The sequence below is a fragment of the Pogoniulus pusillus genome, chromosome 25, assembly GCF_015220805.1.
Source record: "Pogoniulus pusillus isolate bPogPus1 chromosome 25, bPogPus1.pri, whole genome shotgun sequence".
In the NCBI taxonomy this organism is placed as follows: domain Eukaryota; kingdom Metazoa; phylum Chordata; class Aves; order Piciformes; family Lybiidae; genus Pogoniulus; species Pogoniulus pusillus.
Window position 1 is genome coordinate 7322405 of NC_087288.1, and position 14605 is coordinate 7337009.

At 42.4% G+C, this 14605-nt stretch overlaps 1 protein-coding gene across 4 annotated transcripts in view; it reads left to right on the forward strand.

The window, feature by feature from the left end:
- Positions 1–14605, forward strand: part of FSHR (follicle stimulating hormone receptor) — a 326011-nt gene that overhangs the window by 136429 nt on the left and 174977 nt on the right. For 3 of the 4 annotated variants that reach the window (XM_064164314.1, XM_064164315.1, XM_064164316.1), the window contains one exon: positions 7081–7222. The gene's annotated coding sequence lies outside the window, so the exon portion shown is untranslated. Of the gene's footprint in view, positions 1–7080; positions 7223–9554; positions 9652–14605 lie in introns of those variants that run through there. The other variant, XM_064164313.1, reaches the window with a different exon arrangement.

Here is a 14605-nt window from a genome sequence, read left to right on the forward strand (position 1 = left end):
TAGGGAGAAATTGTCATGATAAATACTTGAGCAATTGGATAAGTCATAATTGGTGGGAGTTCTTATATATCTTTGGATAAAAACCCATAATGAGTGTGGTGGGTTTGAGGAATCACCACCCTCCCCCCATATAAAATTTACCAGACCAGCTCAGATGGCTTGGAAGTAAGATGAAGCTATAATTTACAGCAAGCTAAATTGACAAGTATATATACAGAATATATTTACATGTGTTTAAAGTTATAGGCAATCTATAAATAATTCAGAAATCCAATCCTCTCTCACTGACAAAGAAAATGCAGAAGGGGCCAATGCCACCTTCTTCTCTCCCCGCAGAGAGAAAATCAACAAGACTTAGACAGTCTGAAGGGTTGGGCAGGGAGAAATGTAATGAAATTTAACAAGGGCAAATGTAGAGTCTTGCACTTGGGCAAGAACAACCCCATGGACCAGTATAATTTGGGGAATGACCTGTTGGAAAGCACTAAAGGGGAAAAGTATCTGGGGGTCATAGTGGATGGGAGGTTGATCATGAGCCAACAATGAAATCTTGTGGCCAGGAGGGACAGTGCCATTCTTGGGTATATTAGAAGAGCTGTTCTTAGTAGCCTGAGAGAGGTTCTTCTGCCATTTTACTTTGCCCTGGCAAGGCCTCATCTGGAATACTGTGTCCAGTTCTGGGTCCTTCAGTTCAAGAAGGATGTAGAGTTGCTTGAGAGAGTCCAGCACAGAGCCACAAAGATGATGAAGGGAATGGAACCTCTCCTTATGAGGAGAGCCTGGGGGAGTTGGTGCTGTGCTGCTTGCCGAAGAGGAGAGTGAGAGGTGACCTTATCAATGTTTATAAAGATGGGTAGGGTGAGTGCCAGGAGGCTGGAGCCAGGCTCTGCTGGGTGATGCCTGATGACAAGAGAAGGGGCAATGGGTGGAAGCTGAGGTATATGTGGAAATGTGAGGAAGGTTTTTTTTCCCTGTGAGAGTGATAGAACACTGCAGCAGGCTGCTCATGGGGGTTGTGGAGTCTCCCTCTCTGGAGATAATCAAAACCTGCCTGGATGTGTTCCTGTATGATCTGGTCTGGGTGTTCCTGCTTGGTGGGGGATTGGACTGGATTAGTTTTCTAGGTCCCTTCCAGCTGCTGGCATTCTGTGATCTCAGGTGTTATCTGGTCAACCAAAGTTAGCATTCAGTCACACACAGAGAAGCAGTGGAGGAGGTGGAAGGCAGAAGGCAAAGTGAACAAAGAGTGAGAGATTGTTTATACATTGCCATTTTTCATCACTCTTAGCAAACCAACAAATGGTATAGACTTTATCATTATTATTCTTTTATACCAAATGCTAGCATTTATTTACATTCTGCACTTCACTTGCAGGAGAGTGCTGATTTCTCTTATTGGAATTTTCCAATAAGCCTTAAATTACCACAGTGAGTTTGGAGATTGTGTGTTTGTGTTCAGTGCTTTACAATACAAAAACCACAAGAGAAAAGTCCTTAAACAATCCATAGAACCCAATAACACCAAAACAAAGGTTCCTTTCCATTGATACGATCTGGTAAGAAAAGAAGAAAAACAGAAGTGCTTTTATTTCCGTTTCTTGTTGATTTTGATATCCTTGAAGCTGCCAAGTCATGGCTGTCTCAAAGACCAACCTTTTTTTTGCCTGGTCAAACACATCTTATGCAGCAGTAGTGCAAATTTTGCTGTCCTGACACATCAGTGTCTGCTGCAAAGATCATCAGGGGTTGCTTGTAGGCTGCGACCTGGCTGTCAGGCTGATACGGCATGTCCTCTCACTGACAAAAGCAGCAGCCAGCAGTGCTTTGATGCAATGGTTTCACCAAAGGAGAGGGTCATCCCAAATCCTAAATATTGCCAAAAGCTGCAGACACATGGTACGTAAATCGAAGCTTTGATTCAGTCTAACTTTCACTCCAAATGAAGTGGCTTCATTGGCTTGCTGAAACTTTCCTATTTTTTAGTGTTGGAGTCCCAGAATGTTAGGGGTTGGAAGGGATCTTCAAAGATTGAGTTCAAACCCCCTTCCAGAGCCTGGAGTAGGAGTTCTCCCCATGTCACGTTTTATTTTCCGAGTCAAATCAGATATGTGAGACTTTTCAGCAGGGAAAAATGGCAACAGATCTGGGATACATCCCATCTGTAAATTGCTTTATCTGCCCATAATGACAACAGCCATGAGAGGAGATGACCATTCTTCTGCCAGCAGTCTGTCTAAGCTCACTTTCAGTGCTTTATGCTTTGAGAAAGGCTTTGAACCAAAACTGACCCAGAGCCCAGTGAGAGACACACAGACACTATCAAAAATCTTCCACAGCACAACGTTGCACTTCGGGATGGCATCAAAGGTCACTCCTTTGTGTTTACAGAGTTTGGAGACAGTTGAGATGACACTCGTTGCAAAATTGTGGTGTCATTCTTGATGGAAGCAGTAATGTCATCTTGAAGATCTTTATGTCCAACTTGCCAATACTGCACTGTCACAAACTGTAAAATATATTTGCCTGGAAAAGTTCTTTTTTAGAAAGAAGAATCACAGAATCACAGAATGTTAGGTGTTGGAAAGGGACTTGAAAGATTATCCAGTCCAGAGCAGGATCACTCAGGGAAGGTCACATAGGAACACATCCAGGTGGGTTTTGAAAGTCTCCAGAGAAGGAGACTCCACAACCTCTCTGGGCAGCCTGCTCCAGGGCTCTGTCACCCTCACAGGGAAAAAGTTTTCCCTTATGTTCATGTGGAACCTCCTCTGCTTCAGCTTGCACCCACTGCCCCTTGTCCTATCATTGGATATCCCTGAGCAGAACCTGTCTCTGTCCTCCTAGCACTGCCCTGCAAATCTTTATCAACACAAATGAGGTCACCCCTCAGGCTCCTCTGCTCTGCTAAAGAGCCCCAGCTCCCTCAGCCTTTCCTCAGCAGGGACATGTTCCTTCAGCATCTTTGTAGCTCTAGTATTTTTAATTATATTTAACATCATATTTAGATTTATATTTTTTGTATTCCTATATTTTAACAAATCTTATTGTATGTTGTAATAACTTCTCTTTTATAAATATCATCCTTTTTAAATGGTGCATTTTAAAGATATTTTTAGTATTTTTAAATAGTTTTTTTTTCATATTTATGTGTACACTATATCTAAATATATTTTATAGGTATATAAATGTGTATTATTTTTATATATTTAAATTTAATATTAAATATAAACATAGTATTTAGATATTGTATTAATATATTAATATTACTATAGTATCTATATATAATATCAACATGTAATGTGTATTTAATCTATTAAATATAGGTATATAAGTTACATTTATATTATAGATATATATATTTATATTTCTATGTTTTATTTCTATTATATGAATATAATATTTAGACATTAAATATATGGTATTTAGATATTATATTTAGTTATATTTTAAAATATTTTATATCTTAAAATAATATTTTTATAGTTATTATTTCACTTAACCTCTGTATCTGTCCTAATCTTGTGTTCCCATCACCTTTCATTTTTTCCTTCCTCAACTTTTTCCCTGCTTTTCTGTATTTCCCACCTGACTCCTTCCCTTTCCTGTCACTCTGGTTTCCCCTGGAAGTGCTCTGCAGCTTCCCTATGTTTTCCTTCCCCATCAGACATGATCTATTGCCATTACCATCTGCCAAACCAAGCATCCCCCCATGCTGCTGTCTGGAACTGGCACGGGGGATTCAGGATCTTTTATTTTTTCCTTAGTTTGCAGCAGTGTTCTCTATCTGAGGCAGCTCTAATGACTCTTCTATTTTACATTCAATTCTCCCCTCCCCGCCCCGAAGGTAGTTATGCAGGCAAGCTCTGTTTTGCACAGAAACAGATGCATAGTTAACATAAGATATTTGAGATCAGTTTTTGAGTTGTCATTAGAGACGTGACGACTTCAGAGTAGCTGTTCTCACTGACTCCAAATGAAAACAAAAAGAGCAGTACCTTTCAAAGCATTTCCTTGCTAATATAGGGGAATATTCCTAGGACTGTTATGTATTTACAATATATGCATTTAGGAGTGTAGCAGCAGCACTATTCCATTTCTGTGAGCATCTAAGGTAAGGGGGATCAGACCTTGCCAGCTTTAAATGCCTTTGCCCATTTAATGTGTAAAGCAAGTTGGAATAACCTTAACATCCTTGGAACACAAGGCCTATGAAGAGAGGCTGAGGGAGCTGGGGTTGTTAAGCCTGGAGAAGAGGAGGCTCAGGGTTGGATATTATGTCCTTAGGCATGTGCACATTTGGGCAGGTGTCACTGCAGTGATTATACTTGGGCAGTCTGCTGAGCTTTCTTTAATTCCATGTAATTTTTACTAGAGCTTGACATACTGCCAAAGCACAATCAGTGCATTGACATCTGCCTGAGCTCCGGCTTTGCGGGTCTTGTCTAGCTCTAGGTCTTATTCCCAGCCTTCATTTAGCTAACTATTATGCATATTTAATGATGTGCACATGGCTTCTTCATCTTGGAATGTAGTATCACGTCTGACTGGAAGGATTTCAAGTTGTTATTGCCTTGTTTCTGTTCCTGCCACAGTCCAAGACTCTCTGTTGCTGCACATTAACTTTCCTCTGGCCCTAGTCTCTGAGCAAAGCCATTAATATTTTTATTTACAAGTGTAAATGAAACGTTTCCAGAAGAAATAAAATAACAGATTAAAGCTGTCATATTCTATAACCTTCTTCATATCAGATACTTATTTTCCCTTTCCTTTAAGCACCCATTATTCTGTCTGGAAGGTGAGAATGGATTTTGTCTTGTTAATGCTATTTTTTTAGTCTTTCCTATTAAATCAGATATTAGATCCAGCAGATATATATTAAGTGTTGTGTGGAATTTTCCAGATCCTTTTTTTTTCCCCTCCTCCCCTGATAATTGCTACAACAGCTGAGTTTGTGGGAATAGTCTCCCTGTAAAAATACAGACACTGCCTGCTCGCTTTGCTGACTCCCTCTTTTATTCTTCAATAATGATTTCTTTTCATTTAACATCTTAATGAAAACTAATGTAGGAGATAAAGCTTTAAATTAGAATAAAAATGCTCTTCTACTGTAACTGGCATTGACTTGACCAATTAAATGCAATATGAATTAACAATTTATGTGTTTTTTAATAGTACAGTTAATAAGTGAAGAATACATCTTACCTATTAAATATACAAGGATTCATTTAGCTATTGGATTAAGTCCTTAACTTTATGGAGACAATTACCAGCATAGGGAGAGAGACTGTATGATCAACAAAAAAATATTTAAGTTGCAAGTATTGTTTTCTTTACCCATTTTCTTTTTAATAATGAAAACACCAATCAAAAAAAAAAGTATTTTTCAGTTCCAAACATTGGGTTATCTCCTTCTGTTAAAAGCATATCAAACTTCATGGCAGTATACATTGGGAAAGTATATGACATCCAAACCCATGCAAAACAGAGGTTATCTGATAGCCATGATAGAGGTTGAGCATGTGGTTTGAATTACACTTGGTATCAGAAGCTCCAGTTTTCTTTCATGGATCACAAAAATCACAAAACGTTAGGAGTTGGAAGGGACTTTTTAGGACCACCCAGCCCACCTCCCCCTGCCAGAGTAGGATCACACAGGAACAGGCAGGTTTTGAATCTCTCCAGGGAAGGTGACTCCACAACCTTTCTGGACAGCCTGCTCCAGGGCTCTGTCACTCTCACTTCTGCTTGCACCCATTCCTCCTTGTCCTGTCATTGGACATCCCTGAGCTGAGCCTGACTCTGTCTTCCTGACAATGCCCTTTTCATCTTTATGGACAAGAATGAGGCCACCCCTCAGGCTCCTCTGCTCCAGGCTAAAGAGCCCCAGCTCCGTCAGCCTTTCCTCAGCAAGGAGACATTCCACTGCCTTCAGCATCTTTGTGTCTCTGTGTTGGACTCTCTCAATCAGTTCTCTGAGGTCCTTCATGGACTCAGTAGCCCAGAACTGGACACAATATCCAGATGCAGCCTCACCAGGACAGAGAAGAGGGCAGGAGAAGTCCCTCAACCTACTCAGCACACCCCTTCCTGAATCTCAGTGGCAATTCATATCCTTATACAAAGGAAATGCTGATGTGGGACACGAGCCAGTCTTTGAACAAGAGATGGACTGGACACCCAGCTCGATGGTATCTGAACTGTGATGCCTTAGAAAAAGCAGAAGTGTGATCTTACCTATTGGGGAGAAATGTTGTGATTGACTTTGGGGTGCATATCTGGAAACCCCTGTTCTCTCTGCTGCTGTTCCAGCAGCTGCAAGTGCCAGATGTGCTGAAAACCTGACTTCCTGTCTGGCTTGGAGCTCCAAACATGGCCAATTGCCTTTCTTATAGGACTCCTGAGAGGTTGCGGCACAAGTGCTGCCAAATCTTTTCATCACTCCGTTCTCCCAAAACACAGATACAAGTTGCACTGGGACAGTAGGATGGACTTTAGGAAGGATGCTGGCAAGGAGCTTGCTGGTGGGAGAAGGTTTTTGAAAGGAGGAAAGAAGACTTGTAGCAAGTAGGGGTAGGTGAGACAGTCCCCCGCTCAATTTTATGTTGCCTGCCAGTCTGCCTAGAGAGAAAACCAGACAGTGGCTGTGCTTCCAATTAGCATTTCCAGCAGCAAACTGTCACCTGATAAAAATATTGTAGTATAAGATGCAATTTGTGTCAGACAACTTCATTTGCCATTAGGAACAAATCCTGGGTTACTGAATGATGATTCATTATCAGGACACCGAAGGAAGTCTCAATCAAATCCAGTGTAGGAAGCACTGCTGTTACAGGAGTAATGTTGCAATAGGTGCAGGGAATGCGCTTGGCAAGTTTGGAGTTGAAACATCTTTAAAAACTCAAAACATTTACTGGGGGGAAACTTTGCCCTTTGGTGATATTAGTAAGAATTTAGCCATCATTTTCATAGGGCTGAGGGTTTCATTCTGATTTTTCAAAGCAATAAATACAAACATTTTTAAAGGATTTTTTCATGCAAACAGACACGTTTTAAGTGTCCCCTCTCCAAATTTCTACTTAGATGGGCCAAAGGATTCCTGCCAAAAGGATGCTGTGAAAACAAGCCAAACGCAGCTCCAGCAAGGGCAACGTGGTGCCAGTTCTGCCTGATGGATGTCTCTGCATATCAAAGTCAGATGCTCCAGAAGTGGAAGGACACAAGAGTAAGTGTGTTTCTGTGCTGCTATGTGTTTTCCAAGCTTTCCCGGGTTAATCCCATCAGCTCCACCAAGAGCAGGATGGAAATTGGCTTGCCACAAAAAGCTCTGGGATTCATGCTTGAATATTTCAGTCTTTGGAGTAGGTGCTGAGTTTCATGGAGGGTAGAAACTGCCAAGTGGACCAGATTGGTTATGTCCAGAGAATCCAGGTGGTATAATGCCTAAGACCAATTGTAGCCCCTCTAGGGACTACATCCTTGCCAGGGCATGTTTGAGCTCGGCCATCTGCAGCGTAATCTATGCTTCTGGAAGGCTCCCTGGCTTTGCAGGGATTATCTTCCATATCTTTCCAACTCTGAACCAAACCCAGTGCTGCACTGGTCATCCTCCTAGCTTCAAATGCAATCACTGTTGTATGTTGGAGCCGTGCTGCGTATTTTCAGCTTCACACTTACTGTTCTCTTGTTATCAGTGTCTGTTATAATTGTGCAATATTATCCCTTACCCATCCTTGTGCAGAGCTGCAGGAGACCTTAAGCAGCCTTCCAGTACTTGAAAAAGGGCCTAGAAGAAAGCTGGGGAGAGACTTTTGTAAGGTGTTGTAGCGATAGGACGAGAAGAAATGGATTGAAGCTTGAGAAGGGCAGATTTAGATGAGATATTAGGAATAAATTTTTTGAGTGAGGGTGGTGAGACACTGGCACAGGTTGCCCAGGGAGTTTGTAGTTGCCCCCTCCCTGCAGGTGTTCAAGGGCAGGTTGGATGAAGCTTTGAGCAACCTGATCTAGTGAGAGGTGTCCCTGCCCATGGCAAAGAGGTTGGAACTAAATGATTTTCAAGGACCCTTCCAAACCAAACCATACCATTTTATGAATCTATGAGTCTATGACTCACAAGAAATTTAGTTCTTGAGTTGTGAGCAAACCAAAAGGCAAATCTCCTCCACAGTGCACAAGTGCAGTCCTGCTATCCCTGTTTAGGGACACGCTGGGACACAGTCATCTCCTGCATTTGGTATTCACTTTCCTACCCAGCATAGTGGTGTTAGGTAGTAGGTTGGACTTGATGGTCTCAAAAGTCTTTTCCAACCTGGTTAATTCCATGATTTTGTGCAAGAATATGCAGGTCTGGACCCTGGAAAGTACTTCCAGACCAGCTTGAATGGGCACCTTGAATTCTATCACACTCGCTTCTAGTCTTGAATTCACCTGCATTCACAAGAAATAAAAGCCTCTTTTGGTGACCAGCCGTCAAACTTTCCCTCTCCTGCTCATGGGCACAGTCACCTTGAAGAGTGTTTAGTGGACTTCTCTTCTGAGTCACTCAGAGGCCATAATGTACTTAACTCTATTGTGTTTAAGATCTGAGCACTGAGTATTGTTCGTCCTTCCTAACATCTGAGAGCTAATCAACGCCTAGGAAAGTACTGCTCCTTTCACTGTTTGCAGCCTCCAGCTGCAGCTGGACGCTTGTGCAGCACCACTTTGAAATCTGGGGTCACTGGCATTTAAACAGCTCCCAAAGTGTTACAGCCACAGCCTGAAAAGACAAAGAGTGGGAGGAAGGCCCTAAAACCAGTATGGTTTGGTAATCTTTATAATATTAAGTTGGGAATTAAGACCGTTTTATCCTAAGGTTTCTGCGCTGCAACATCAATCCCAATACATCCTCGTCATACTCTGCAGGATAGTTTTATTATTTAGGCTGGGGACTGTGCAATGACATCTGCAAGGATTTAAGAAGACAAATGGCCCCTCAGCCAATAAATAGATATTTTCTTGCAAGGTGGAAACAAAACGTGTGTGGTGCTTGAGATGAGGAATAGGGTGGCAAGGTACACTGAGAGTGATTTCTGCAGATGGATTTGCAATCTAGCCCTCCACCTTGTTCTGGAAAGGAGATGCTATCCCACCAGTAACTTTTTGGGGGTCTGCTCATGCTGACTACATGAGAGTGGAAAGATGTCAGCTGTGGCAGGTGATCTTTTTTTTAATCTGTGGCAAGATTGTCTAAAAAGAATTAGCAAAGGAGTACCTGATGGCTGCTGATGTATGTGAGTGCCTGGTTATCAAATGCAGGAATCGTACCGTTAACTCTTCTTCTTGCTCATGTTCTTGAGAGCAGAGGCTTCACTTCTATTTTCACATCACATTTCCATGTTTTAAAAGCAAGAAACTTGTAAATTTCTTTTGGCCCACAAATAATTCCCACCTTCACCTTCTGCCGTACTTGGAGCACTGATCTCCCTTGCCTGTTCAAGTGAAGCTGGCCGGGTAAGTGGCTGCTTTGCCTTTAAAGGGTGGTCTCCCAGCCTTGGCCCTGGCCCTTGCCCTGTGTGTGATTATACAAGCAAGGTCTTGGAGCAGGTCTACTCAGTGTGTTGAAAGGTTCTGGGAGCTGTAGGACATCTCAATTGGAGCTCTGAGGAGTTGGTGAGTGTGCTTTGGGGGTCTGCAAGTGGGATGAGGTCGCTGTCTGAGTAGTGTCTGAAGGCTGGTGAGTTTTCCCACCATATCTTTGTGGTCTTTCAGTCCTGGTGAGTTTTCTCACCTTATCTTTGTGATCTTTCAGACCAAGCTGAACTGACCTGTCCCTTTTGGCTGCAGTGCTTTTTGTGTTTGTATTTCATGTTCATCACTCCATCTTTGTTCTGCCTGAGACAAGACTGAAGTTTTGCTGTAGTGTGTAGGCACAGGGCAGGTTTCAGGAGCACACTGCTGTGACCAACCTACCAGTTGGTGAGAATGTGGTGGCCAAGAGATGTTCACCTACTTGAGGGTATTAAAAAATAACAAGATCTGTGCTTGTTTATCACCATGTGACTTAGTTCTTCTCTGGTTGAAGCTCTGGATTTGTTTGGAATGTAGGCTTCTGGTCAAAACAACCACTGACTCTTAATTGTTTAATAGGTGACATGTGCTTAACCCATGGTCTGTGTGGCAGCCCATTTCCCTATGCAGTTTTATTTATAGTGTTTGTTTCAAAGATTGATGGCAGCTGACAGGAGGTACTGAAACAATTGATAAAGGCAACTGACATTTTGTCAGCTATCTGGATGACAGGAATGTATTGCTTGCATTTAAGCTGGTTTGTGTGAATAAATCATTGTTGATGCCAAAATTCACCTTCAACCCTTCCCTACCAGCTCTTGAAAACTGGCTGGCAAAGGTGTTTGCTTAAGCAGTGAGCAATTTGCTGTAGAGGAGCAGGTGCTTACCCTAGGTTACATTTTCCTTAGCCACACTATTTAAAATTTAAAAGATTGTTGAAAGAGTTGAATTCTGTTCATGGCAAAGTTGAGAACCAAAGTGTTAATATTCCCTTTGAATGCTTTGTGAAAACAATATCCATGTGCTGAAGACCTGTAGGGCAGCTTTTGATATAGATGAGAAAGAAGGCTCTGTGTAATCTTAGGTGTTTCTCAGTCCTTTTCTTCTGGAAAGATGCCAGCAGGCCTTGAAAGGACTGGAATCTTGTACCTGCCAAGGCTTTCCATCTGTCTGTGATTCTCCAGGTGATGCATACTCCAATCCAACAAGCAATCAGTTTGAGCTTTGATCTCTTTGTTTCTTCACTGCACTGCTTACCATAAACACCTAAATGACAGACAATTCTGATGTGTACACACGTTGTGCAGGCAAACTCCACCCGGGGTGTGCCTTCTCTGGGCTTGTAGAAACCATGACAACTTTCTTTTGAATTACGGAAGACTTATTCCACCCTTCCAAACCATGCACTTTGAACCTTGTAAGTAAGTTTTCTGGTGAGATGTAATGTTAACAAACAGTTTTCATAGTCATTAACAATTTTTGCTTGGACAGCAAAATTAATATCGATTGTTAATTTTGCATAAGTGGTAACAACCTGCTCTAGCAGGGCTGTTGGACCAAGTGTCTCTATCACCAGACATCCCTTCCAACCCCTACCATACTGTGGTTCTGTGGTGGGCTTGATGGACCATTTCCTACTTGTCCTTCTATAGCTGTGTGTTTCCCTATGACACTGAGGACATGATTGAAAGTGATGCGACACAGCTGAGCCCTTTATCAAAGCAGTCAAAAGAGGAATGTGAGAAGTCTTTTCCAAGACTTGACAAGTTAGTTGCATGTGTTGTAGTTTTTTTATGTGATAGAAGAGTTGGTGTTGCTGGAATTGCCTGTACATATGCCAACAGGGCTGATGGACTCAGGTGCTCCTTGGGTTACTATGGCGTTGGTCTACCTTCATCCTCTGGCATACATTTTTCACTTCTGGTGCTCTTCCTTCCATCCTAACCTGATGTTGTAAGCAGGTCCTCTCAGAAATGTAAATGCAGAGAGAGACTGGATCAGTTTGGTTCCTCAAGCTGGATTTTTGGATGGGCTGCACAAGCGGGGACAAAGTTGAGAGGTCATACCCAAACATAGGGCAGTTTGTCACTAGGATGTGCCTAAACAAACACTAGGTGCTAATGAAGCAGCAACAAGGATGACGAAGAAGAGAAACTTCATCATTAGGTGAAATACAGCTGATTGGCTACTTCCATTGCCCGTTGCAGGGCTGCAAGGGATGGTTTGGAAATGCACTTATTCCAGATAATGAAGTTTTCTTAGTTCATAAGGTTGCTACATCATGCTTCATAGCTCTGGATGTGAGTGCTAATAGGAGGCTGGTTTTGCAGAATGTGTTTTATTAATTATTATTATTGTCTTGTCTCCCTCAAACTCCACAGTTTTCCATGATCAGTATTTTTGCAGAGCTGCAGGACAAAGCCTCATCTGAGTCTCCCTGCGCACCAGCACGTGGAGTCTGTCTATTGAGAATGGCTTGGCATTTAGGCTTTTCCCACTGGCATTAATATGTACCATGTCAGGCTCCATCAGGCTGTGTTACATCACATGACTTGATGGGACTTGACATGACCTGACATAGCACAATGTATGTGTCTCCTTACATCACAGGCTAACATAAATGGAGCTTAATAAGGGCAAGAACGTACCAAATACAGGAACTTTATTGCTGCCTCCGATCAGAGGACAGGCAGCATGTGCTGGGTTTCTGGCATGTGGTTAATTGTGAGTTTTTCCTACCTTGCTATTTGTAGCCTTGTGTAGCCACAGATATGCTGCTAGGTCAAAGACTGTGTTTTATCATTCCCTTCTGTGTGTTGAGAGTGCAATCATGTAATAGTTCAGGCATTTTGCTACTCTAAGTGATTCAGTTTATCATTCTGGCCCATAATGTTCTGATTTTCTTCTTCCCTGATCTCTTAATTTGTTGTACTGGGAAAAAAGTGTTGCATTTGCTATGGCTTTTAACTTCTGCTTTCCAAGTTTCTCTTTGCAGCTTCAATGCTGTCCTCTATCTGCTCTGCCATCTTCTTGTAATCTACCCTCTGTTCAATACTTAATTAAAAAAGTCACTTGGCTATGGTTGAGTGCCCTCTTCTGAAACTCCATCAGTAACTCCATGCTGATTTCTGTACTTTTAGTGAACACTTGCACAAGCACTGTTTTGAAATGTGAAGGTCTTCAAGCTATGCTGACATCTCACAGAGAATTTTTCCAGTGTTTTTGTGAAAGAAAATACACCCAAAAAGTGATTTCATAAAGGGTGTTTGGGAAAGGGGGGAAAAAAAAAGTCCTTCACCATCTGTAAATGATGCAGGAATGAATCACAGAATGTTCAGGGTTTGAAGGGACCTCTAGAGATCAAGTTCAACCCCTGTAACCAAAGCAGGATCACCCAGGGCAGTCCACACAGGAATGCATCCAGCCAGGTTTTGAAAGACTTCAGAGGTGACTCCACAACCCCTCTAGGCAGCCTGCTCCAGGGCTCCAGTGCCCTCACCATAAAGAAATTTCTTCTTGTGTTGAGGTGGAAACTCCTATGTACTTTGTATCTGTTGCTCCTTGTCCTGCCACTGGACACCACTGAAAAGATCCTGGAACCTTCACCTGACACCCACCCCTCAGGTATTTATAGGCATTGATCAAATCCCCTCTCAGTTTTCTCTTCTCCAAGCTATCTCAGTTTTAGCAGAGATGTTCTAGTTTGGGAGGTTTTAATGTATAGAATCATAGAATTGTCAGGGCTGGAAGGGACCTCTGGGATCATCCAGTTCCAACCCCACTGCCCTGGATAAACACACCTCACACTTAGATCAGGTTGCCCAGACCCCTGACCAACCTGGTCTTAAACACCTCCAGAGATGGGGCTTCCACCAACTCCCTGGGTAACCTGTTCCAGTGTCTCACCACCCACATGGTAAAGAACTTCTTCCTAACATCCAGTCTGACTCTACCCACTTCTAGTTTTGCTCCATTCCCCCCAGTCCTGTCACTCCCTGACGTTCTAAAAAGTCCCTCCCCAGCTTTCTCAAAGGCCCCCTTCAGATACTGGAAGGCCACAATAAAATCTCAGTTTTCTCTTCTCCAGATTGAGCAGTCCTAGCTCGCTCAATCTGACCTCATGGGACAGGTACTCCAGCACTCTGATCATCCTTATGGCCCTTCTGTGGGCACATTCCAGCACATCCATACCTTTCTTGATGAGGGCTCCAGAAGTGTATGCAGTACTCAATATATTACACTCCTTAACAACTTTCTTCAGGATCTGTTCTAACCCAGAGCTTTTGAAATTCCTCTCAGGTATTGCCTTTGTTTTGGAAATGAGTTTGTCACTTCTAGTCTACATCCAAGAGAAAGTGTGCCCTGTGGCTTTTCCCACTGTGAGCTTAGGTCAATTTGGGTAAGGTGTGGGGTCTATTCCATGCTCAGTTTTTCTGTTGGGACGAAACAGTGGCCTGCAGCAATAGGGTGTGCACTGAAATCCTAGCACAGACTGGATGCCAGAGAGCTCATTAGGTGACTAGGGTTGTAGATGGCATCTCAGGGTAAAGTTAGTGCAGGGTATTTCTTTAATTGCAGGCTCCTTGATCAAAATAATTGCACTGCAACTGGTTGTGCATGTTGCATCACCTGCTGTAGTTAACTTCAGATGCTTCAGAAAAGATGCAGCATGTCAGTAATCAAATGGAGGATAACAGTCTTGGTGGGATCAAGCCCTGAATATTTATCCACATTCCAGATATTGCTATTGACTGGATCTTGATAGTTCTATAGAAAACTAATCTGTTTAAGCCCTGTATAAATCTCCTCATTTGAAGAACAAATATATGAGAGCAAATACATTTCAAGAAATGCTAATAAAAGGCACAAACCCTTCGTGGCCACCTGGTATTTGGAGGAAAATGTAGCCATAAAAAGTTGGGTGATGAGTGTAAGTGTGGCAGTGAGTTGAATAAAGGAGTTATCTGCAGGCATTTATGTGGGAACGACTGAATGTGTGAATGGAGTCTGTGGCTGTGCAAACTACTCAGGAAATATCTTCTTCATACAAGCATGC